Source organism: Coenobita brevimanus, chromosome 66 (genome assembly GCF_032717465.1).
Source record: "Coenobita brevimanus isolate Jiangsu-jjx chromosome 66, ASM3271746v2, whole genome shotgun sequence".
In the NCBI taxonomy this organism is placed as follows: Eukaryota; Metazoa; Arthropoda; class Malacostraca; order Decapoda; family Coenobitidae; genus Coenobita; species Coenobita brevimanus.
The window spans coordinates 901,028-924,481 of NC_137019.1; the positions used below are offsets into that span (position 1 = coordinate 901,028).

General features: G+C 45.1%; 2 protein-coding genes across 4 annotated transcripts in view; one reads left to right on the forward strand and one right to left on the reverse strand.

The window, feature by feature from the left end:
* LOC145405224 (uncharacterized) overlaps positions 1-22,472 on the reverse strand; it is a 40,998-nt gene extending 18,526 nt beyond the window's left edge. Inside the window, exon 1 of one of the 2 annotated variants that reach the window (XM_080276645.1) lies at positions 22,461-22,472. The gene's annotated coding sequence lies outside the window, so the exon portion shown is untranslated. Of the gene's footprint in view, positions 1-18,538; positions 18,636-22,460 lie in introns of those variants that run through there. The other variant, XM_080276644.1, reaches the window with a different exon arrangement.
* Positions 18,567-23,454, forward strand: part of LOC145405221 (uncharacterized) — a 211,249-nt gene continuing 206,361 nt past the window's right edge. Inside the window, exon 1 of one of the 2 annotated variants that reach the window (XM_080276641.1) lies at positions 18,567-18,592. The gene's annotated coding sequence lies outside the window, so the exon portion shown is untranslated. Of the gene's footprint in view, positions 18,593-18,634; positions 18,843-23,454 lie in introns of those variants that run through there. The other variant, XM_080276640.1, reaches the window with a different exon arrangement.

Here is a 23,454-nt window from a genome sequence, read left to right on the forward strand (position 1 = left end):
TCTGGCCGTGTGTCAGTTTGTCGACGGATCAAGTGAAAACCGATGCCGCGATTGTAGGAAAGGGGTGAGGATCGGATGGAAAAGAAGGGAAGAGAGGAGTTACAGGGTAGGAAAAGTGGATGCAGGTGAAGGAATGGTCAGGTTGAGTGAGGTGGATGGAGGAGGGTCTGGTGGAGTGGGGCATGTGTAAGAGATGGTTAGAGTGATAGGGTGGAAGAGAGGATCAAGTAGAGCAGGGCAGGTGGAAGAGAGGGTCAAGTGCAGCAGGGCAGGTGGAAGAGAGGGTCATGTGCAGCAGGGCAGGTGGAAGAGAGGGTCATGTGCAGCAGGGCAGGTGGAAGAGAGGGTCATGTGCAGCAGGGCAGGTGGAAGAGAGGGTCATGTGCAGCAGGGCAGGTGGAAGAGAGGGTCATGTGCAGCAGGGTAGATTGAAGAGAGGCACAGATGAAGTGGAAGGAGTGGAGGCAAGTGGAGGAGAGGGTGGGAGGCACACAGGTGGCGTGGCAGTGGACAGTCGCCTAGCACTGGGTGGAGTAGCAAAGTCAACTGCGAGGAATCGAGAGCTAAATGTGGAACACGGGGTGGATGGCTGAAGCAAACAGTGTGGAACAAAGCAAGTGGAAGAGTGGAGAGGCTACTGTTTTGACTAATTGGAATGGTTGGGCAAGAGAGGGATGAACAGAATGAAAGAGTGGATTGAGGAGTGAAGGGGGCGAAGTAGAGTGGGCGGTGGTTGGGGTGGAGTGGAGTAGTGGATGGTGAAGCAATGTGCACATAGGCCAAGCAGGTGGAAGCAGAATAGAGTGGATGGGTGGAGCAGAGAGGATAAAGGCGAATGTAACAGAGTGGATATGTGGAGCAGCATGAAGTGGGTGGGTGGGTGGAGAAGGGTGGAGTGGGTGGGAGGGTTGAGCAGCGTGGAGTAGGCGGGTGGGTGTCACAGGGTGGAGTGTATGAGCGGGTGGAGCAGAATAGAGCAGGTGAATGGGAGGGAGGAACGGAGTGGAGTGGAGGGAGCAATTGGGTGGAACGGAGAGGGGTGAGCTGGTGTGTGGAACAGGATGGAATGGGTGGGTGGGTGGGTGGATGAAGGATTTGAGTGGGTGGCTGGAGCGAGGTGGAGTGGGCGGGCAGGTGGAGCGAGGTGGGTGTGTGGATCAAGGTGGAGTGGGAGGGTGGAACGGGGTGGAGTGGGTGGAACTGGGAGTAGGCAATCACTGGTGTCCTCAGCACCTGAACACCTCAGCACACCTAACGTTGCTATTGATTACCCTCACTGCACTACACCCTCACTACCCTACACCCTCACTGCACTACACCCTCACTGCACTACACCCTCACTGCATTACACCCTCACTACCCTACACCCTCACTGCACTACACCCTCTCTACCCTACACCCTCACTACACTACACCTTCACCACACTACACCCTCACCACACACCCCACTACACCTCTTTCCCGACACTATCTCTCAGTACACCCATCACTACACCTCTCAACCCCCTCACCCCTACCTTCACCTAGTTCTGCACCCTTCAGAACACCTACACCCTACAGTATACCTCTCAACATATCCTTCTCTTTTCCTTCGTGTGTCTGATTCTGGGCATAGATTTGGCAGTCCGACCCCTGAAGTCCAGTAGTTCTTCACTTCATATACCTTCACATGTTATCACTTCAGCACTAATACCCACCGTCCATATTCAGTAATTTAGGACTGTGTGATGTTATTAATAAGGATCCACTGTGACATGCCTGTGGGTCGGATGTAAGGCTAGTGAGATTTGTTGTAAGAAAGTTCAAATAAGCAGACTGTTTCCTGTCTGTCAAGCAGCAGATAACTTCTCAGAGAGCACACACACACACACACACACACACTTTTGCTACATTAGATAAGCCTATATTTATGCACACTTACCATCACAATTACATCCCTTAATTCACATAGTCTATATAAGTACCACGGTAATAATTAAGCTCTATTTCTACATCCTTCTTAACATCCACAAAGTACTAATGAGCGTGTTCTCACTGATTCTGAGGATACTGTATACTGTAGGCACTAAGAATCGTAAAATGAGTAGCATGACAGGCTTCGTAATGCCTCCTTCTTTGCGATTTATTACCCAATTTACACATTTCTGCATTTCAGTGCGTAGTGTATGTGTATTTATTTATGGTTACAGTTTGCAGCAGTTACATAGAGAACGATACTGAGGTGCAGTGTGCAGAATATATCACTCAGGAACAGGCGCTACGAAATCAGCAAACCCACATACAATACGGCCATAATATTAATCCACTTCCAAATGATAAGTAACTAAGAGGCGCTACGAAATCTGCAAACCCACTTGCAATACAGCCACAATATCAGTCCATTTCCTAACGATACGTAACTAGAATGCGCAATAACTTTCGAAACTCAGTGAGCGGTTTTCAGAACCCAACAAAGTTTTCAGTTTCCACGGCACTAGTGTTACGCAATCAACGCTCGAGTCCTGGGTAGCATTTTTTTTTTTTTACTTTTATTGCCCCTTATCAGGATTTTATTTTCTGTTTTGTTGTTAACTATAAAAAAAAAGGAAAAAATTAGCTTTTAATTTCATGTCATCGTGGGGGGGACGAATACGTGCACATATTTTATTTTCTATGTATTTATTTTATTTATTTCGCCTGTTACAAATTCATATCCTATTGTACATAACTGGCACAAAATATATCGACATTAAAAAGATAAAAATAACACACAAGAAGAAAATAGAGTGTAATGTGCAAGACAGTTCGCTAAGGATTAAGAGGTAGGAAGTCTCCTCAGCCAGCGCCCACCACTGTAATCATGTTGTCCATTTTATGTACCATTTATGAATCTTACGTCTCTTTTACTTTGGTCGTCTGAAGAGAAATCCCAGGTAGAGAAGTTGTTAACAAGTTCACAGGTGCTCCTTCAAGCCACCTTTATTTTACTAGTACTTTCAAACAGTTTTAACTCACTGAAGTCTTTTTGTACTGAATATGTTAAGGAAAGGTATGTTATTGTAGACGCTTGCTGATTCCTCCAGCTCCAAACGTCTCTCCTAAGGTTAATAAAATCGTCTGAAGCTAGTAACAATAAAGCAGAAGTCGTCGGGGTGAAGATGTTAACCCCTTCAGCACTATGACCTTTTTTTCTTCCATAAGACGCCTGGTATGCAAGAGCGGTGGGGCTTCCTTGCCTGTTGCTCTGCATCTTACCCTCGTCTTATTTCAGTCTTGTTACCCCCTGACCATTTTATTTAGCTCAGGAGAGAGAGAGAGAGAGAGAGAGAGAGAGGGTGGGGGGGTCTTCAGAGGCCTTCACTATGAGGCTAAGCTAAATAAAACCGTCTGCTACTAGAAAGAATAAATTAACAGCTACGACATCATTGCACTAAATGGGCTGAAGGAGGTCGTTTCTAATCCCTATACTACGATTTTTCCTAAGCTGAAGAAAATCGTCCGGGAGTAGCAAAAATATAGACTTTTATCGTAGGCTTCTGTAGTCTGTTTGATTGACCTGTGCAGCTGAGAACCATGGGCCGAGTAGGGTGTGTTTGATTCGCGGCTGCTGACTGGCCGCCGATGATGTAAATTTACTGCTTATCATACTTTAGCACATATATATTTATCTTTGTAAATTGCCTGCAATATAAGCAGCCAGTTTAAACATGGAATAATTTCCGAAGCTAAAGAGGTCAAATAAGCTTGAAAAATTTACCGTTATCAAAGTAAATTAAAGTTGATCATCAAGTTTCATAAAACGATGAGTGACGTTTGAAGTGAGTTATCGACCCACGGTGTACACCCACGTCCACATGTTGCACTGCATCCACCCACGGTGTATGTCTACGTCCGCATGTTACACTGTAATATCCACCCACGGTGTACACCTACGTTCGCAAGTTGCACAACACTACATACCTGCATTTACATCCATGACATCATCGGCGGCCAATCAGCAGCCGCGTATCAAACACACCCTCCATTGCCGCATACATATTAGCTGCATAGGTCAATCAAATAGACCATAGGGGGTTAGGGACAACACCCACCGCCGTCCCTACATAAACCCAAAGCTGAATAAAATCGTCTGGTAGCAGTAATAATAATGAGGATATCGTAGTGAAGGGGTGGGGCACTGCAACATCCTACTACAACTTCTTTCTTACCCACTGCCACTACAGAACTGGCACCACACTCACACCTAACCACCTCTACCACAGTCTTTACATCCCCACTCATAACCACATCCATCGCTACCACAACACCACCTACAGCCGCAACCATTACGGCCACAACCCCAAAATTAATTATCAATCCCCCACCTATAACCACAACCATTTCCACCCCACCCCAAATAAACACCAATAATGATGAACAGTGAATTGTTATGGTTAAAATATACGAGTATAGCCAGAACACTTTAAGTTGGGTAAAAGAAAATACTTTATTCTGTACCTTCAGCCAGATCAAAAGTACGTAATTAAATTCATATTTATTTCAAATTCTGCACATTTCTTTAAACTTATAACAGCCGGCCATGGCCCCCTAAAAACCTTGCTGTGGACCTATTGAGGGCTGTGTCTCCCAGGTTGAGAATCAATAAGTTTAGGTATGTAAGAAAATGTTGGAGAGAGTATGACGACTACTTAGAGACAACTGTGTAATAGGTAAGGGAATATTAGAGTGAATATTACAATCACATATAACTGTATGTAAAATAAGTACGGTAAGAGAATAACAATGACTCTCCCCACTACGTATAAATCTGTATCAGGAAGTAAATATTTAGAGTGAATATTCCCATCACTTACATCTATACTTCAAGAAAATGAGAGGATATTAACGTGCTTATTTCCATTGCTTTTAGCCGTTTTTGAGGTGACAGAGATCAGGTGGCTGTGTGTGTGAGGGAGGGGACAGTGATGTGTACGAGGCAGCATGTCCATCACTGACTGACTGAATTATTGAGAGGAACAGTGCATTAAGGTACGTCAGATGGGGAGGACATGCCTTAAATTAGATTCTCTCTCTCTCTCTCTCTCTCTCTCTCTCTCTCTCTCTGGCTAAATAAAATCATGTCCCATCAGCTAACATGTACTTCCCAAAAATCCTCATCTTTCTCAGTGAAAATCAAGTAACAGTGAACGATACTTTTTCAGACCCCTTCGTACGCGACTAAAGGGATCTTGTCTCGATTATATTTAGAGCGTGTTTGTGTGTTTGTTTATCATCGTCCTCGTAAACAGGAAATAAACAACCAAACAAGAGCGAGTTGCATAAGGGAAGATGGGGTGGTCGGGAAGCCTTAGTGAGAGAGAGAGAGAGAGAGAGAGAGAGAGAGAGAGAGAGAGAGAGAGAGAGAGAGAGAGAGAGAGAGAGAAGTAAATGGGGAGATGATGGAAGAAAGGGGATACTATATGGGAAAAAATGATGGAGAGAGGGGAAGACTGAGGAGAGAGACGGTACAGAAGGTGGAAGTGGAAACAAAGAGGGAAGGGAGAAATAAAGGGAAGGAGGGGGTGCAAAAAGGGACAGAAGATGGAGGGAAAGGAGGAATAAAATTGGAGAAGATGGAGGAAAAGAGGGCTAGAGGGAGAGAAGATGAACAAAAGAGGTTAGTTAATGAAGAAGGGTAGATGTTGAGGGGGACTGAAAGGGGGAGAGGGGGAAGGAGAGTCGTGAGATAAAACAGAGGAGACTAAAAATAAGACGCTTTTGTTGATCGCGTACCTTCGTCGCACCAGCACAAGTGTCACCTAGCATCACCCTTACAAGGACGATGGTGGAAGTTGCCTTGATGAATGTCCCACGCGAATTAATTAGATACAATATAGTCCAGTGGTCAGGTAATGCCATGTTCTGCCCTTCACATCCATGCCCGCCCAGTCAGGTTAATAATTAGAGTCAGTTCAGAGTCCAGGTTCCGGAAAGGTCCATTTAGATCTAACTGGACCGCTGAATTAACTCCAGGTCCATTCAGGTCTAGTGAGATCCGTCGGGGCCCGCACATGCAGTCGAATCTGATTAGATAAAATTTTCTGTTTAATTCATATCCATTCAGGTTAGCTTTAGATTCATTCTGGTTGGTCTTTTTCATATCATTCATATTCCAATCTAAGCAGATCAGTTCAGACCATTATCAGTCATTTTAGGTCCTCTCCGCTCCATATAGTTGTCCTCAGGTCACCTTAGGTCTATCTCATAATTCGTTCAGGTCAGCATAAGTCGATTCATGACATGACTAGGAAATCGCGTGTAAAAAAAAAAATAATAATAATAAGAATAATAATAACCCTACCAGTTCAGTAGTTTTCGAGATATGGCAGTTCAACCGTTTGAGTCCTTGCAGGTTCCTTCAGGTCTGTCATATCGATTCAGGTCATTACAAATCACTTGAGGTTATCCCTATGAAGGCATGTGGCAAAATTTCAGCTCTGTGCACCCAGTGATTACTGAGATGTATCATTTCAGGTCCTTTATTTGAGTGGGATGGGTGCAGAGGACTGGGCAGGATGAATTTTGATGATGTTGCCTGGTGGGGTATTACGGTTGGGGAGATATAGCACTGCAGGTAGGCTGCTGGCCATTATGTGATATTCGCTACATCGGAGCAGAAATGGGTAGGGTGGACGGAGAGGCATTGGCAGAGGAAATTTGGAATACATAGGGAATTGGTTGGTGATGAGGGGTCGGCCGTGACGCGAGTTTACCTTGTGAAGATTAGCATTGAGGGTCACCCAGGTGTTGAGGAAGATGTGGGTAAATAATGAGTGAAATGGTCGTCAAGAAGTGGAGGGAACAGCCTTGGATGTCAGTGGGTGGTGAGGCGGGGGGAGAAGGGAGGAGTAGTACACCTTGTGAAGACGGGCGTTTTATGAGGGGCAGCGTTGACAGTGGGAGTTCAGATCACATATTTCTCACAGATGTTCGATGCTGGGGAAGAGGTGGAGCTGGTGGATAGGAGTGGGCGGGACCTGCCAGGTTGCATTATTGGTTGACAAGTATGGTCGTTGTGGTAGTACAAGATGAACAACTAGAAGAAAGCAAGCACACGACGTTCTGATACTCTAGGCATCTTAAGACATAGGTAAGAATGAAGAACACAAGACAAAGAGAAGGAAAAGAGAACAAAGTGACTAAAGCAAGAGGTATAACGAAAGGCTTGTGCGTGATGGTAAGACGAGGGTGTAGGGTGAAGGAAGAGAGGATTGGATGGGTACCGTATGAGAGGGGAAGGGACGGTGGGTGGGTGAGGGAAGGAGGGGAAGAAGGTACGGGGAGGTGAGAAAGAGGAAATGAGGGTTGGAGGGTGAGAAAAGGGGAGAAGGATTAGTTGAAGAGGCGAGGGGGGGGAGGGATGAGGGTTGGAGGGTGAAGAAAGGAGGGGAAGATAGGAAAAAGGAGGTAAGAGAGGGGAAAGAAAGATTGTTAGATGAGGAGAAATGAGGGTAGAAGTGTGATGGAAGGAGAGGAAAAATCGGCTGGGGAGGAGAGAGAGAGAGAGAGAGAGAGAGGGAAAACGATGGCAAGGGGATGAGGGAAGGAGGGGACGAAAGAGTTGGGAGGTGAAAGTGAGGTAAAGGGAGTCAGGGAGGTGAACAAGGGGAAAGGGAGGGTAGTTGGGTGAGGGGATACGAGGGTGGGAGGATGAGAGAAGAAGGGTGGAATGAGATGGAGGGAAGAATGTAGGTGGTGAGAAATTATGTGGTGGTGTGGAGAGGCGGGTGATGGGTGGGGCTGGCAAGAGGGGATTAACGGGAAGAAGAGGGGAATAGAGGAAGGGGGAGAGGGAAGGGAAGTTATATGAGGGGTCATGGCCGTTAAGGGCCGTAGGGGAGACAGGTGAGAGGGGAGACAGGTGAAGGAAGAGGACAGGTGACGGAGAGAGACAGGTGAGGGATGGAGCAGATGAAGGAAGGAGACAGGTGGAGGAGGACAGGTGAAGGAAGAGGACAGGTGAGAGGGGCGACAGGTTAAGGAAGAGGACAGGTGAAGGAGGGGGACATGAGGAAGGGAGTTAGGTGAGGAAGTGAGATAGGTGAAGGAGGAGGACAGGTGAGGGAGGGAGACAAGTGAGGGAGGAAGACATGTGAAGGAGGAGGACAAGTGAGGGAGAGAGACAGGTGAAGAAGGAGGACAGATAAGCGATGGGGTAGATGAGGAGGGAGACAGGTGGGGGAGGACAGGTGAGAGAGGGAGACAGGTGAAGGAGGGAGAGGAGACAGATGCGGGAAGGAGAAGGTGAAAGAAGGAAGGAGGAAGGACGTGAGATGAGGGAGAGGGACAGGTAGGGGAGGGAGAGAGATGGGCGAGGGAAGGAGGGAGATAAGTGAGGAAGGGAGATGAGACGGGTGAGGAAGGGATACAAGTAAAAGACAGCAGACAGACAGGGGTAAAAGACAGGTGAGGAAGACAGGTGAGGCAGATGAGACGGGTAGGGTGAGGCAGGTGAGGTGAGGTGAGGGAAGGCAGACACCCGCACATACACTAACACCGCCCTTCATAAACAAACATTTTCTCTCTCTCTCTCTCTCTCTCACACACACACACACACACACACATACACTAACTTCCGCAGACCCAAAGTTTTCCTTCGGATATCTAATGACGGCCAACGGGGACTCCAAGAGGGAGAGAAAAAAAAAGGCGAGAAACGAAAGATAAGAAAGGGGAAAGATCAGGGCAGGAAGAAAACAGGTGATAGAGAAAAGAAAGAGGAAGGCAAGATAAGACTTTTAAGAGAGGCGAAATACGAACGAAGAAGGAGGAAGAAGAGGAAAGTGGAAAGAAGTGGAAAGAACTCATGGATAAATGGAAAAAAGTAGAATGAAGGAACTGGTGGCGAGACGGGAGACAAGGCAGACCAAAGACGAGACAAGAGAGGAGAGAAACGAATGCCAGTGGAGGAAAGAAGGAAGTGAATAAGCTAACAGGCGAATGGAGGAGAAACAGAAAGACAGTGGAAGAAAGGAGAGAAGAAATATGGATGGAGGGGGGAAAGCGAGAAGAGAAGAGTGAAATACAATGACTGAATGGAAGAAAAAGGGAGAGAGACAAGGGGGGAAAGGAGAAAAAAGAATAAGGAATGAGGGAACGAAGGATGAAAGTGGAGGAAAATAATGGGTGAATGGAGGAAAAAGTGAAAGAAATATTAAGAAGAAGAAGGAAGAGCGAGAGAGAGAGAGAGAGAGAGAGAGGAAATGAGAAAATAGCCATAAAAGAATGAGAAGGCTACGGGGAATGGAAAGTGATGGATGTCAGAGATGAAGGGGAGGAAGAAAACGAGGAAGATTATGAACGAAGAGACAGACATTGGTAACAACAGGGATTAGGGAAATTTTTGAAAATGAGGACACGCACATAAAAGAAATTAAAATACGAGTGGAGAGAGAGAGAGAGAGAGAGAGAGAGAGAGAGAGAGAGGAAAAAGTGTGTTTAGAGGTACCCGGTACCTTTTTTATGAGTATACTGGGACGGTTTATTAAAAGAACTACCCCACCCACCTCTCTCTCTCTCTCTTTCTGTATATCTGTCTGTCTATCAATCTATCTACCTACCTACCTATCTGTCTATCTATCTATATCTGTCTATCTATCTATATATATATATACTGTATATATATAAATATATATGCACACACACACACACACACACACACACACACACACACACACACACACACACACACCGGTGTATAACCATTCATGGCGGGCAGTGTGAAGTGCATCTTTAAAGAAAACATTTAAAAACGTGCAGTCGGTCAGGTCTGTGTGGTAGAGTCAGGAATACGGGGGCAAGCATGGCGGAACAATGAGTGTCTGGCCCACCAAGGTCCTTAGGTGTCCCTACATGAAAACAAATCTTTCTTCTTTTACCAACACACCACGCTGACAGTTACCATATATCAATACCCATCACTTCACTCTTATCTAGTTTTACTTTCACAACACGGCGCTCACAGATATCCACAAATTACTGCTCTGTTTTGCTGAGCTCCTGTTCGTTATCAGCAAGCAACACAGCATCATCTGCACACATATGCTCGATATATACTCCACCCTTCACCAGTCAGAACGATCAACACTCTTCACAACTCGAGTTTTAACGTCTTGTAACCCAGTTCATATACCTGCATGTAGAACAACCATGAGAGCATCACACACCCTTGCCTCAGTCAACCACTGATATTAAATTACTCATTTAAACCTAACAGACGCCTTTTATAGCATTCAGTAGTTTTCCATCCATACCACATATACATGCAAAACCTTCCCAAATCCTTTTCTGTTCACCTCGCCATGCGCTTTTTTCCACATCCATAAATGCCATAAATACTGTACATGAAAAAAAGACAGCCATTGTCCCCACATTTAAAGCAGAAAAGCCTGCCAATAGTCCCGCTTTGCACACCCTCCAGAATCATGGAAAGGTTAATCTTAAAGAACATCACCCCAAATCCCTATATGTGACTTCCGACATGGGTCTGGGACAACAGCAATAAAAACCCTATGTTTTCTGTTTTACCATTATGACCATACCACCTAGATCACTCTCTTCAACCCTCTTTATCAACAGACCTCTGCACGCACGTCTTTCACTAGTGCGTTTCTTATCCTACCCACTCTACGCAAAACACACACACACACACACACACACACACACACACACACACACACACACACACACACACACACACACACAAAAACCTTGATTCCCCACGATGTCGTCTTTGTATCACAGTCTTGTATCTGACTTGCTGTTTTGTGCAGCTGGGGGAGGGGAGACCTCTTGTCGTGAAGGGGTTCTTAATGGGGCACGTTCCAAACCCGTTCACTAAAAGGATCCTTCCCTGAGCCAAATAAAGTCCTCTGGCGGTTCAAGAATAATGAAAATAAAGGACGATCTCAGAGTGGAAGAGGTTCGTGGCCCCATTTCCATTACTCCCTCGGCCTTTCACACACGTCATAGCAAAGTTTCTCACCCGTACGTTAATGTGAGCACAGACACCATCATGCAATCTTCGTGTAGCTTCCATACTTTGCTCCTCCAGTTCTTATCAAGGCCTACATAGTTCCAGTTGCCCTTTCTTACTGATGCCACTCTGCTCAACAATTAATTTTCACATAATAACCATATTTTCTATTACTGTACCGAGCCTTATTTTAATTCGCTCACAAAATTCAAACTTTCTCACCATTTACCAACACATCTTACAGTGTCAACAACAATCACTTTACTTTTACTTACATTTAGGGTCGTACGTATATTAGGCGACACTGGAGACTTTGTAGCGCCTCTTCCTTAGCGATTTGGTCTGCCCATCATACCTCAATACCTTCTTCTATGTCCGGGATGCAGAATATGTTAATAATAAAACAGTAGCATAAAAAAGAATGTGAAGGTGTACGGTACAAAATAAGGCGCTGATAAAGGGGTGGTACGGTGCCTCCTGAGCCACATATGACACATCTCTCACTCTCAAACACCCAAAAAGTTTAAAAAATCCTGACGGGCCATATCTCAAAATCTTAAAAATCATTGCACTGATAGGGATAATTTTTGACACGTCTTCCTGCACATAACCTGAATCGACTTGAACCTGAAGGGATCTGACAGGTTCCAGATTGTCTGAAATACCCCTCAGTTTTTCTTTTCGATTCTGAACTTGGCTGATACGACTTAGAATGACCAGAGAGAATATTAGCTGACGTGAATGGTTGTGAATGGACCTGAACTGATCTGATTGGGTCTGTTGGATATGGGATGGACTTAGCGAGACCTGAGTAGCCCTAAGCAGACCTGAATTAACCTGTGTGAGCCTGGATGGAGAATGTGAACGTCGTGAATAAGCCTAAATGATCTAAATGGGTCTCTTGGTAGTCCTCTTCCCCGTCAGTACCTCTCCTTATCGCTCCTTTCCTTCCCCTCTTCCCTCCTTCTTTCCCCTTCCATACTCTTTCCTCCTCTTTCCATGCCTCTCCTTTTTTTCCCACTGTCTTCTCCTTTCCTCTTTCTCCATACCCCTTCCCTAGCTCTCTCACTTCATAAATATTTCCTTTCCATCTCCCCTTTCCGTCTCACCCTCTCCTCTCTCATTCTCTCCCTCTCCTCTCTCCTTCCCTCCCTTTTCATGCTTCATTCCTTCCCCTCTCCTTCTCTCCCTCTCTTGGTTATTTGCGTCCCTCATTGGCAACCTGTGGGATTTATAATCTGCTTATAGGCTCTCCAGTGCGGCTCACATTTTGCCTGATTAAAAAAAATATGATAATGATGATTGATAATGATGATGATGACGGTGATGATGATAATGGTGATAGTAATAATAATAATAAAACTAATACTACTAATAATAATAACAATAACAATAATAATAATTAAAAAAATAATGTGATATTATTATTATTACATCCGCCAAGGAGATTATGTTTTCACCCCTGTCCGTTTGTTTGTTGGTTGGTTGATTTGTGAGCAAGATTACACAAAAACTACCGGACGGATTTCCACGAAACTTGGTAGAAGAATGGGCCTTGGCCCAGGATACACTCCGTTAAATTTTGGTGCGGATCCGGATAAAGGTGCGGATCCAGGATTTTTTTTTTTTTTCCACTTTCTTTAACATTACGAGATAAGGCGTTGGCGGAGGTATGCGCTCCGCTGAGTGCCATTCTAGTTATTATTATTATAATTAATTATTGTTATTATTATTATTCGTCATCTCTCCTCTCATTTCCTTCCTCTCCGTACCTCTCCTTTCATTCTTCTCTCCTCTCTCATTCCTCCTTTCTCATTTCGGCTCTCTTTTCTTGCATCTCCCATTCCTTTTCTCTCCCCTTCCTGCATCTCTCTCTCTCTCTCTCATAAATCACTACACTTTTCCTCCTCATCTCTCTTCCTCACCTTTCCTTCCTCCCTCCATCCCTCACATTTCCTCTTTTCTCCCCTCTCTTCTCTCCTCCACCATCAACCTTCCTCCCTCCCTCCCTCCGTTCTTCAGCTGTTCTCCCTCCCTCACTTATTTTCACGCCTTTCTCTCCCTCACTTTTCCTCCCTCAGTCTCTAATCCTATCTCCCTCAATCCGTCCCTCTCTCCCTCACATTTCTTCTCATACCTCCCTTCCCACACCTTTCCTTCCTCCCTCCTTACCTCCCCAACCTTCCCTCCCTCACATGTCCTTCCTTTTTCCTGACCTTTCCTCCCTCCCTTTCCCCCTGTCTCCCCTCTCACACTCTCCCTGACCAGCTCTTCCATCCTCACTCCCTGACCTTCTCTTCCTCTCACTCTCCTTCACCTTTTTTTCCTCCCTCTCTCCCTCACCTCTTCCTCCCTCTCTCCCTCACCTTCTCTTCCTCCCTCTCTCCCTCACCTTTCATCCCTCCCTCACTCACCTTTTCCCTCTCCATCCCTCCCTCTCTCGCCTTTCCTTTCTCCATCCCTTATATTTTCTTCCTCTCACTCGCCTTTCTTCTCTCCATCTTTCACCTCTCCCTCCCTCTCTCTTAATCATTTTTCCCGTCAGTCGCTCAAGTTACCACTCCCTATCCTTCCCATCCCCCCCCCTCTCTCTCTCAAAGATAGATGGATAGAAGTATGTATAATTATCTATACTGTATGTGTCTGTAAATTTATGCATCTTTGTTTACCTGTATTTGCCTACATTTGTCTATCTATCTACCTGTCTATCTATGTCTATCTATCTATCTATATCTGTCTGTACTTTATAGTTTTCCTTCGTCTCTGGTCTTTTCTCTTCCCATTCTCTCTCTCTCTCTCTCTCTCTCACACCCTCCTCTCCTCTTTCTCCTCCAATTATTTCCTCTTAGTTTTACTCGCCAGTTGTTCTTTTTGTTTCCCCCGTCTCTTCTTACACACACACACACACACACACACACACACACACACACACACAGTCTCTCTCTCTCTTTACTTCCCCCTCTCACATCGTCCTCTCCGTCTCTTCTCTCCTCTTCCCATCCCTTCCTTCTATCCCTTGTCCGCATAATCTCATTCTTCCCTTCCTCCCTTCTCTCTCTCTCTCTGTTCCATACTTCAATCTGCATCCATTCACATACATACATACATACATAGGATTTGCTTCGTATTGGGCAGTCAAGAGTTTGGAGATTTGAATTTCGAAGAAACAGCCTTTATTGATATCCCACAAGACCGATGGAATTGCAAATAAATAAATAAAACACTAATTCCATCACACTCGCCCTGAATAAGCTTATGTTCAGTATGCATGATGAGAATTAGAGCCCTAGTGGTGACATGTGAAGGTGCGTTGCGGTATCGATAGTCAGTACCCAGGGTGGAGTACTTAAAAAAAAAAAAGAAGGAATAACGCAATATATATGCACATTATCTCTTGCTTTCTTGTGGCCATATCTACCAAGTGACATCCATATACCTACATCCACACCAGCACCAACTCACCCACACCAGCATCCACTCACCCACACCAGCCCAAACCAGCATCCACACACCCACACCAGCATCCACTCACCCACACCAGCCCAAACCAGCATCCACACACCCACACCCTTCATATTCCTACTGTCACACTCACCCACACCATCATTCATAATTTTATAGTATCCTTTCGTCAACATCAATATCTACATCATTATCCTCTCACTCACACCAACATTCATTCACTTACACCAAAATCTTCTCACATTCACTCACCCATTTACACATCACACTATCTCACACTCGTATGTTATCTGCCTGTACCCGCACACTCATCCTTGAGTCACGCCCTTCCTTTGTACATCCCAATCCACACCAGATCCATCTCTGTCATCCACAACATCCATAATCAGCATCCACACTTACCCCCAACATCCACCACCAACATCACACCCACACCCACTGCCACTGACACCCATACTCAGTCACCCACACTTACTACACTCTTTTTACTCCAACTTGGCCTCAAATTGCCATCTCTGCATCTTGAAAGCTGAGTTGTGACGATAGATCAATACTAGAGTGTGGTGCTAGTCACGAAGAAGTGCTATGTAGAGGATGTAGAGCCGCAGTATTGTCTTTTCCGCCACTGAGCTACGTGAAATAAGCTGTAAAAGGAGGAAAAATCTGGGGCGAGGTAAGGTGAAAAGAGTATAGGCCTATTCCCCACACCGGCACCATCTCAGTGCCAAAAATACCCACTCATAACACCCATCCATATCCACGCCCGCGACTGCCCACATTACTACATGCCCACATACCACGCCCACGACTAAACATTGCCAACCACAACCACACAAGGCCAACCACAGTCACACGCCCAAAACCACACGCTACCACCAACAACCACACACACACACACACACACACACACCACCCATAACCTCACACACAACCACAGACTGTCACCCGCAACCTCACACTACCACAACTACAACTACACACCATCACCCTGAACCTCACACTACCACATACCCAAAACCACACACTCACCCGCAACCTCACACCCCCACAACGACACACTACCACCCACAACCACACACTACCACCACCCACAACCACCCACTACCACATAGCTTCCCATCCTCACTTGTACAATGCACTCCATTTCATTTTCTGAGGGAGTGTCAACGAAGGCTGTCAGTGGTATCGAAAAACGGCAACACTGCAGATGGGAAGAGAAGGGAGGAAGGGAGGACAGAAGAGAGGGAGTAAAGGGGGAAGAGGAGAAAAGGAAGGAAGGGGGAAGAGGAGTGAAGGAAGGAACGGGAGAGAGAAGAAAGGAAGGGGGAAGAGGAGAGAAGGAAGGAACGGAAGAGAGAAGAAAAGAAGAGGGAAGAGGAGAGAAGGAATGAAGGGGGAAAAGGAGAAAAAGAAGGAAGGGGGCAGAAGAGAGAAGAAAGAAAGGAGGAGGGATGGAAGGAAGGGGAGAGAGGAGAGAAAGAAGGATGAGGGAGAGGAGAGACGAAAGGAAGGAGGAAGAGAAGAGAAGGAAGGAAGGGGAGAGAGTAGAAAACAAAGGAAGGGGAAGAGGAGAGAAGGAAAAAAGGAGGAAGAGAAGAGAAGGATGGAAGAGGGAGAGGAGAGAAGGAAGGAAGGGGAAGAGAAAAAAGGAAGGGGGGTGAGGAGAGAAGGAAGGAATGAACAGGAAAGAGGAGAGAAGGAAGGAATGAACAGGAAAGAGGAGAGAAGGAAGGAATGAACAGGAAAGAGGAGAGAAGGAAGGAATGAACAGGACAGAGGAGAGAAGGAAGGAATGAACAGGAAAGAGGAGAGAAGGAAGGAAGAGGGAAGAGGAAAGAAAGAAGGGGTGTGGATGGAAAGGGAAGAGGAGGATGAGGATGGAGGGGGACGAGGAAGGAAGAAAGAAGGAAAATGAGGAGGGGGAAAGAAAATGCTGAAAATAAACAGGGGCGAGAGGGGGAATGGAAAGGGAAAGAAGGATTAGGCTGGAAGAGGGAGAGAAAAATGGATGGAAAGGGGTGAGGAGAGGAAAGAATGATCATGGACAGAGGCGAGACGAGGAGGGAGGGATATGGATGGAGAGGCGAGAGAAGGAGAAAGAAGGATGAAAATGGAGAGAAGAGAGATGGGGAGGGAGGGATATGGATGGACAGGGAAGAAAATGATATGGATGGGAACGGGTGAGGTGGGGAGAGAAGGATGAGGATGGAGTGGGGAGAGGGAGAGAAGGCTGAAGACTGAGAGGAAAGAGGAAGGGAGAGAAAAATGAGGATGGAAAAGAGATAGAAGGATGAGGATGGAGAGGGGAACAGAAAAAGGAAGCGAAGTATGAGATGAAGAAGGGAAAGGAGAGAGAAAGACAAGAGGGTAGAGGAGAAGGGCAGGAGAGAGACGAGTAAAAGTGGAAACAGAGAGAGAGATGTATGGGACAGGGTGTGAAAGGGAATGAAGGATTTGCACAGAGGAGGGATAGAAGCGATAGATGTGACATGGAGAGAAGAAGAGGGATGGGCAAAAGAAGAGAGGGGAAATGGGGAAAGGGGAGGGGTTACAGAAGGGAAGGGGAGGAGGAGGGGGCATAGGAGAGGGAGAGAAGGGAAGGAGAAGGGAAGGGGGAGATGAGAAGACTAGAGGAAAGGGAAGGGAAAGGGAATGGTTAAAGAGGAGATGGAGGAGGGGAGGGATAGAGGAGAGACTGAGAAGGGGAGACGGCTGACGTAGGAAGAGGAAGGGATGGAGGGGAGAATGGGAAGGGAAGGGGGTAGACAAGGGAAGAGGAAGGGGTAGGGGAGAGAGGGAGAGGAGGAGGGGGAAGAGGTCGAAGAGAGAAAGGAGACAAGAAAATGGGAAGGGAGAAGGTAAGGGAGTAAAGAAGGGGTGGGAGAGAGGAGTGGAGCAAAGGGGAGACAGAGAGGTGGTAGACAAGAAAAGGGAAGGGGGAGAGGGTACACGAGAAGGGGAGGGGGAAGTAGTAGACAAGAAAAAAGAATGTAGACGATAGGAAGGGGAGGATGGGGAAGAGGGGAAGAAAGGGGAATGAAGGGACGGGGGAAATGGAGGGGGGAGGGAATTTGATGGAAACATGAGCAAGTAGAACAGGAAAGAACAAAGACTACTTGGGCAGAAAAAGTGAAATAAGTTGGAAGGAAAATATAAGAAGATAAGATCTTGGCAAAAACTAAGAAATTAATGGGATCCAAGATGACACTAGTAAGATGATATAAAGAAACTAGGAGAAAAATGGGAGCGGGGAAAAACAATGGGTAGAAATAATGGGAACAAATGAAAGAACTAAGTAATAGAGAAAATGGCGTGTAAAGCGAGACAGTGGGAGAAATAATTATGGAGGTATATTAAATTAAAGGAAGACATTGAAATAGTAATGATTTAGATATTGACATACAGTAGATGTAGTAAATAAATATGTAGGTGAAGATGGAGGATACAGGTGAATAAACATTGAGGATAAAGAAGGACAGAGATGGAAGAAGAAAAATGTATGAAAACCAGAATATGGAGAGATAGGTCAGATTCAGAAGGTCATGTAATTTCATTTGTCACATTTAGTATAGGCGAGAAAATATAACACAGGAGCACAAAATCACACACAAAAAAAGGGGGGACAGAATGAAGACTAAAAGAGCAAAGAAATACCAGTGCACAAGAAGTCAGAAATGGAAACAGATTATAGTGTAAGACAATGTAACAAACAAAATAAGCAAATAACACGAATATATAACACTGGTGTACAAGAGGTCACAAATGATAACAAAATGAACTGCAAAATAGCAATACAAGAACTGTGAAAAAGAGAACGCAGTGTAAAAAAATCACGAAGGGATAGAGAAATAACAGCGTGCCACGGGACCCCAATTTGGAAAGGAAATGCGCAAAGGTAATGACATGTACCGCATGCATATATCACGAAAGGTGAACCCTGTATCACGAACACTAAAAGCCCAAAGGAAATGGAAAAAAAAAAAAACCATACCACGAAAACGATATCAAGAAAAACATCAAAAGGGAAAAAAAAAAAGTGTACCACGAACGCTCTATTTAAAAAATCAAGGTGTGGCAACTTACGTGGTGAAGGGGCGATCTCAGACACTGAGCAGTTGCCCTGTAGGTGGCGCTTGGGTTGGGAGTGCTGCTTAAATAATCTTCCTTTGGCTCCTCCCGCCTAACCTGCCTACAGTAAAATATCTTGTCGGTAACGTTTTGGACATCAGTTGGTATTAATTCGGACTGATTTTACACGCATGGGTTATATTAATTGTAAAAACGATTGAAGATACTGGTGAAATAGCGAGAAAAGTGCGACTAACTTAAATTACGTAGTGTGGGTTAACTGAGACGAGCGACAAGAAGGGTGTTTACATACGGAAGGGTTCGTATTTTTATTTCTGTATTTTGTGTTTCGTGCGGAAGTGGTGGGGTGTGTGTGGTTCGCGAGATGCCTGAGCGAAGAGGAGGGAAGACTTAGAAAAGATCATACCACACGCGGCACTGCACCACAGGACAACAGCGATTGAGAACAACATTCGACTAGCCACAGTCACTACAACTACCACTCAACAAAAACAACAACACTACAACTACAACCATACCCTTAGCATTAGTATACAGGTATAGTGTTATGAAGAATTTAGGACAAGTGATTCGCCAGGAAAACTTAATCAAAGCCAAATATTATACAGTAAAAAATATATGTACCCTCAGATAATATAAACAAATAAAAAGCTAGTGAGAACGAAGAACACGTAGTAGTATAGTTGTAGTAGTAGCAGTAGTATAGTAGTAGTAGTAGTAAAAATACGATTAGTAGTAGTAGTAGTAAAAATGCGAGTAGTAGTAGTAACAAAAATGCGAGTAGTAGTAGTAGTAGTGGTAGAACCGGTAGTAGTAGTAAAAATGCACTTAGTTGTAGTAGTCGTTACAGTAACAGTAGTAGTAGTAGCGGTAGTAGTAAAAATGCGTTACATTTTTCCATAGCGTATTCCCCTCCTCTAGATTTCTATCTTTCACTTTCATTTTAGGTCACGCAACATTACGCGCCCTCCCTCCCTCCCTCCCACCCTACACAGTCAACGAGTTCCCCGATAATACCACGGCCGGAATCCCCACCATTGCACCATCTCTCACCACTATGGCATTAGGTTAACCCCACTTGTATTTTCAGCCGCTTGCACCGTAGCCAGATGATAACAGGGTGCACAGTTGGCCATGAACGATACGACTGTTAATGTTTCGTACGGGAGCCACAGTGCAACGGTATTATTTGCAAACATGGGGATCTGGTCATGCGGCTTTGTAGTTGATAATTTGATGAAAATGAAGGATTTCGCGGAATATGTGGATTGCCGACCTTTGATGTGTGATGATACACCAACAGACAAGATGACTGATGCAATTGCCAGTGCGTCATACTTGTTACGTGATGAAATATGTAACGTGACTTGCTGTAGTACGTTGCACACTTGCACAGTAATGAAACGAACTGGGCGAATATTAAGGTTGTTTGAGTTCGCGTATGAATAGTGAGGAAATACATATTCACTGAAGAGAAATGGAGAAATTACGTTCAGCTTAAGTGCAGCCAAGTAGCTCAGGCAGCATCAGCAAGTGTCCGAAATAATTACCCTCACGTGATGCAGGCGAGGTTCAACAATATCTGGAAGCGTACGAAAACAAATGGAAAATCGAGGAGTAGAGCAACTCGGTTATACCCTCTGACGCGGTATGTGTTGTGTGTATACTGGGGCTGCGGCTGTTTTTTTATCTATAGACTAAGACATCCGTCCCAAGTGTAGATTGCTGGTGGGTTATCGTGTATCCGGTGTATACGTTGCTAGGTGTGCGATACAAGGCGCGTTCGTCAGCTGTCAGGTAGAGAATTTTTTATATTCCTGGCAGTGGCAGTCTGTATATGCCGACATGCTAACAAAAAAATGATATTGCTGATGTTTTTAATAGCCGAATCTCGCCGACTTCTTCGTAAACATGTTTAAGGGGAAAATTATGTACCATAGACGAACATTCCCGCACGACTATTTTGACGACCACCAAGACGGCAACACCATCTTCTGCACATGGCCTTCCCTCCCGATTCGGCGCATTGCCTCTCCTTGATTCTGCTCCTAATTTCGCTGTTTGTTTACGTTTTATAGTGCGATGGTGTACAGGCAAAGGAGGTAAGTCTTCTAGAACTTACAATGACGGCACATCACATTATCTTAAAAGATGAGGGTTTTTTGTAAGTCCTTCATCCCGAAAACATCATTTATATTTACTCTTCATCACCAGATCATTAGTTTAGGACAGCAGCGTAGTAAAGAAGAGGTTAATGAAAGCTGTAATTCAACTGCCTTAGTACTAGGTATCCCCAAAACCGAATAAATTTCTCTAGTGGTGGCAAGAACGAAATAGCAGACGTCATTATAGAGGAGTAACATTAGTACAGTTCCTTCTACCATTTCGTCCTGTCATCTCCAGTTAGTGAAGTTTAAATTTCTATCCATAAATAATAATAATAATAATAGTGGTATAATATTTGTGGAAGTTGTGAAGTGAGGAGTCAGGCTGATATTAAAGGTAATTGCAACAAGTGAGAGCCAGATCATAACACTCCACATTCCTTCCCCTCTTGGCTCTTACTGGCTCACTCACTGCTCACCCCCACACCATCACACCACCCTTACACTACTACACAACCTCACCACTCACCCTCACATCATCTTCCCACATCCCCACACCACTACCACCACACCATCACAAAAACACTTCTACACAACCTCACCACTGACTTGCACGACCACACCATTACACCACACTCCCACACCACCTCTCCGCTTACCCTCCCACACCTCACCAAGTACCACCACACCACTCACACCGGCACACCAAACCACAACAACACCTCACCTCACCACAGTCCCTAGTGTTCACCATTACCCTCGCACCTCCACCATTTACCCTCACACCTCCAGGCCACATACCCATTCACACTAGTGTACATCACGCCACACACACACACACACACACAATCCATCTGGGTCTTACCGCTCACCCCTCACCTTACACCCTCTCTCTCTCTCTGCATCATCTCACTACACCTCACCACTAACCGTCACACTCTATCAACAACACCCTTACTGTATCACACCACACCACACCACCTCACCTCACCCCTTGCTCACCACCCTTCACTGAATCACACATTATCACTACATTATACCACACCACAACACACCACCTCGAAATGAGCGATCTTCATATCTGGCTTTCTTTTGCCCTTCTTAGAATGGACAACTTTACTGGCTTTTAACCCTTGGTTCTTCTTGAAAAAAAAAAAAAAATCACATAAATTCAGTGTTCACTTTCGGTTCTAAATCTTAAATAAGAGTGTCATAAGCCATAATCTCTTTCCCCTACTAGACACTCCACCCACACCAGCAATATAGTAACCTCTTCACAAGTGACCTATTGTGCGCTGTTATCTTCTTAACACTGGTCGGTTTCTGTGCTTACTCGGTGAAGTTTAAAATACTCTTCGTTCATCCCGTGAATACCATATGTCACCCGTAAGCTGAAGAAAGTCACATGGTGGCAGAAAGAATATTAAAGACGTTACCGAATGGAAGGGGTTAGTCCAGCCCTGCAACCTATAGCCTCTGTGTACTTGGTGTTCACTCTCAGTATATCTTGCATCAGAAACTGCAGTCCCTACTTGCGTCACGGTCGTCCTTCCCACGCAGTTATTAATAAATCAAGCACTTAAAGAGGGACTCCGTCAAGGTGATTACATCGTCGCACCGTTTGATATGAACACACGTATGGCAAGTAAATTCACACTAACTGCATATCGGGTAATAAAATACACAATAAGAAGTTAATACAATACACGTTCATAAATGAAAATAGCCGAATAGCGTGAATTCCATAAAAGCTGAGACTAGCAGGCGTTTGTTCACATTTTTCTAACAACTGGAGCAAGGCAGTCACCTACCGTTGTCCTTGCCTCACGTCACAGAGCTCACTGAGTGGTTGCATCGTATCCTGCCTCCACCCGCACCGTCACTCCGTCCTACAAACGTTCGGCCGAGTTACGAAGTGGCATTTTCTCTCCTATTTATACAAATTAAGAATATGAATTTTATGACAAGTATCACGAACAACCTCTATGTTTGAAGGAAGGATATTGAATGGGAGAAACGTGACTGCATATTTTTTTCATCTTATTTCTGGCTATAGCGTACGGGTTTGGTACCAGTGTGGATACGTGATAGCTACCTGAACACCCCTCGTCGCTTTGTCCTCGTCCGTGCAGCTTGCTATGACAGGGTCGCGGCTGCTCGAATGTTCTGGTCAATTCCATCTGTACTATTCTCAGTTCACTTTAACTAGGCGTAAAATTACCATCCCCCATTGTGAATGCAGAGCCATAGTAAGAGATTTACACTAGGATATGGTGCTAGTCATTAAAAAAATATATATGTATAAACATTGAAAGGGCGTAGAGCTGCACTATAATATTGTCTTTATCAGCCTTTGAGCTGTGGGAAATATACAACAAAGGAAAATCTTCGTCTGCGTATAGTGAATTGTGGTCATGTAGACAAAATATCAGTACGTTTCTTAGCTCCCTTGTACTCATCCGCGTTACTTTATGAGCGGTGAAGTTGCTCGCTACATAAATACTACAATTGAGCGGAACATGGCAGTGCATACATTCTTGCCAGTTGCAGCTACACCCGTCATGCACACGTGATCTTGGTACGTTTCCCAGTTCTCATGCGCCCTGCCTGCCGTTTCCTGAGTAAGCCCCCACACCACCAGAGCACTGCGCGGGACTTTCGATTACTACAGACTTCAGAGAAATATTGCTGTATGTTTGTTCTTGCCAGTTCCGTCAATACTCGTCCTGTACGCGTGATCCCGGTGAGTTTCTTGGCATTTTACTTCTTGTCGGGTTTGTTACACTGAAAGCAGAATCGGACAAG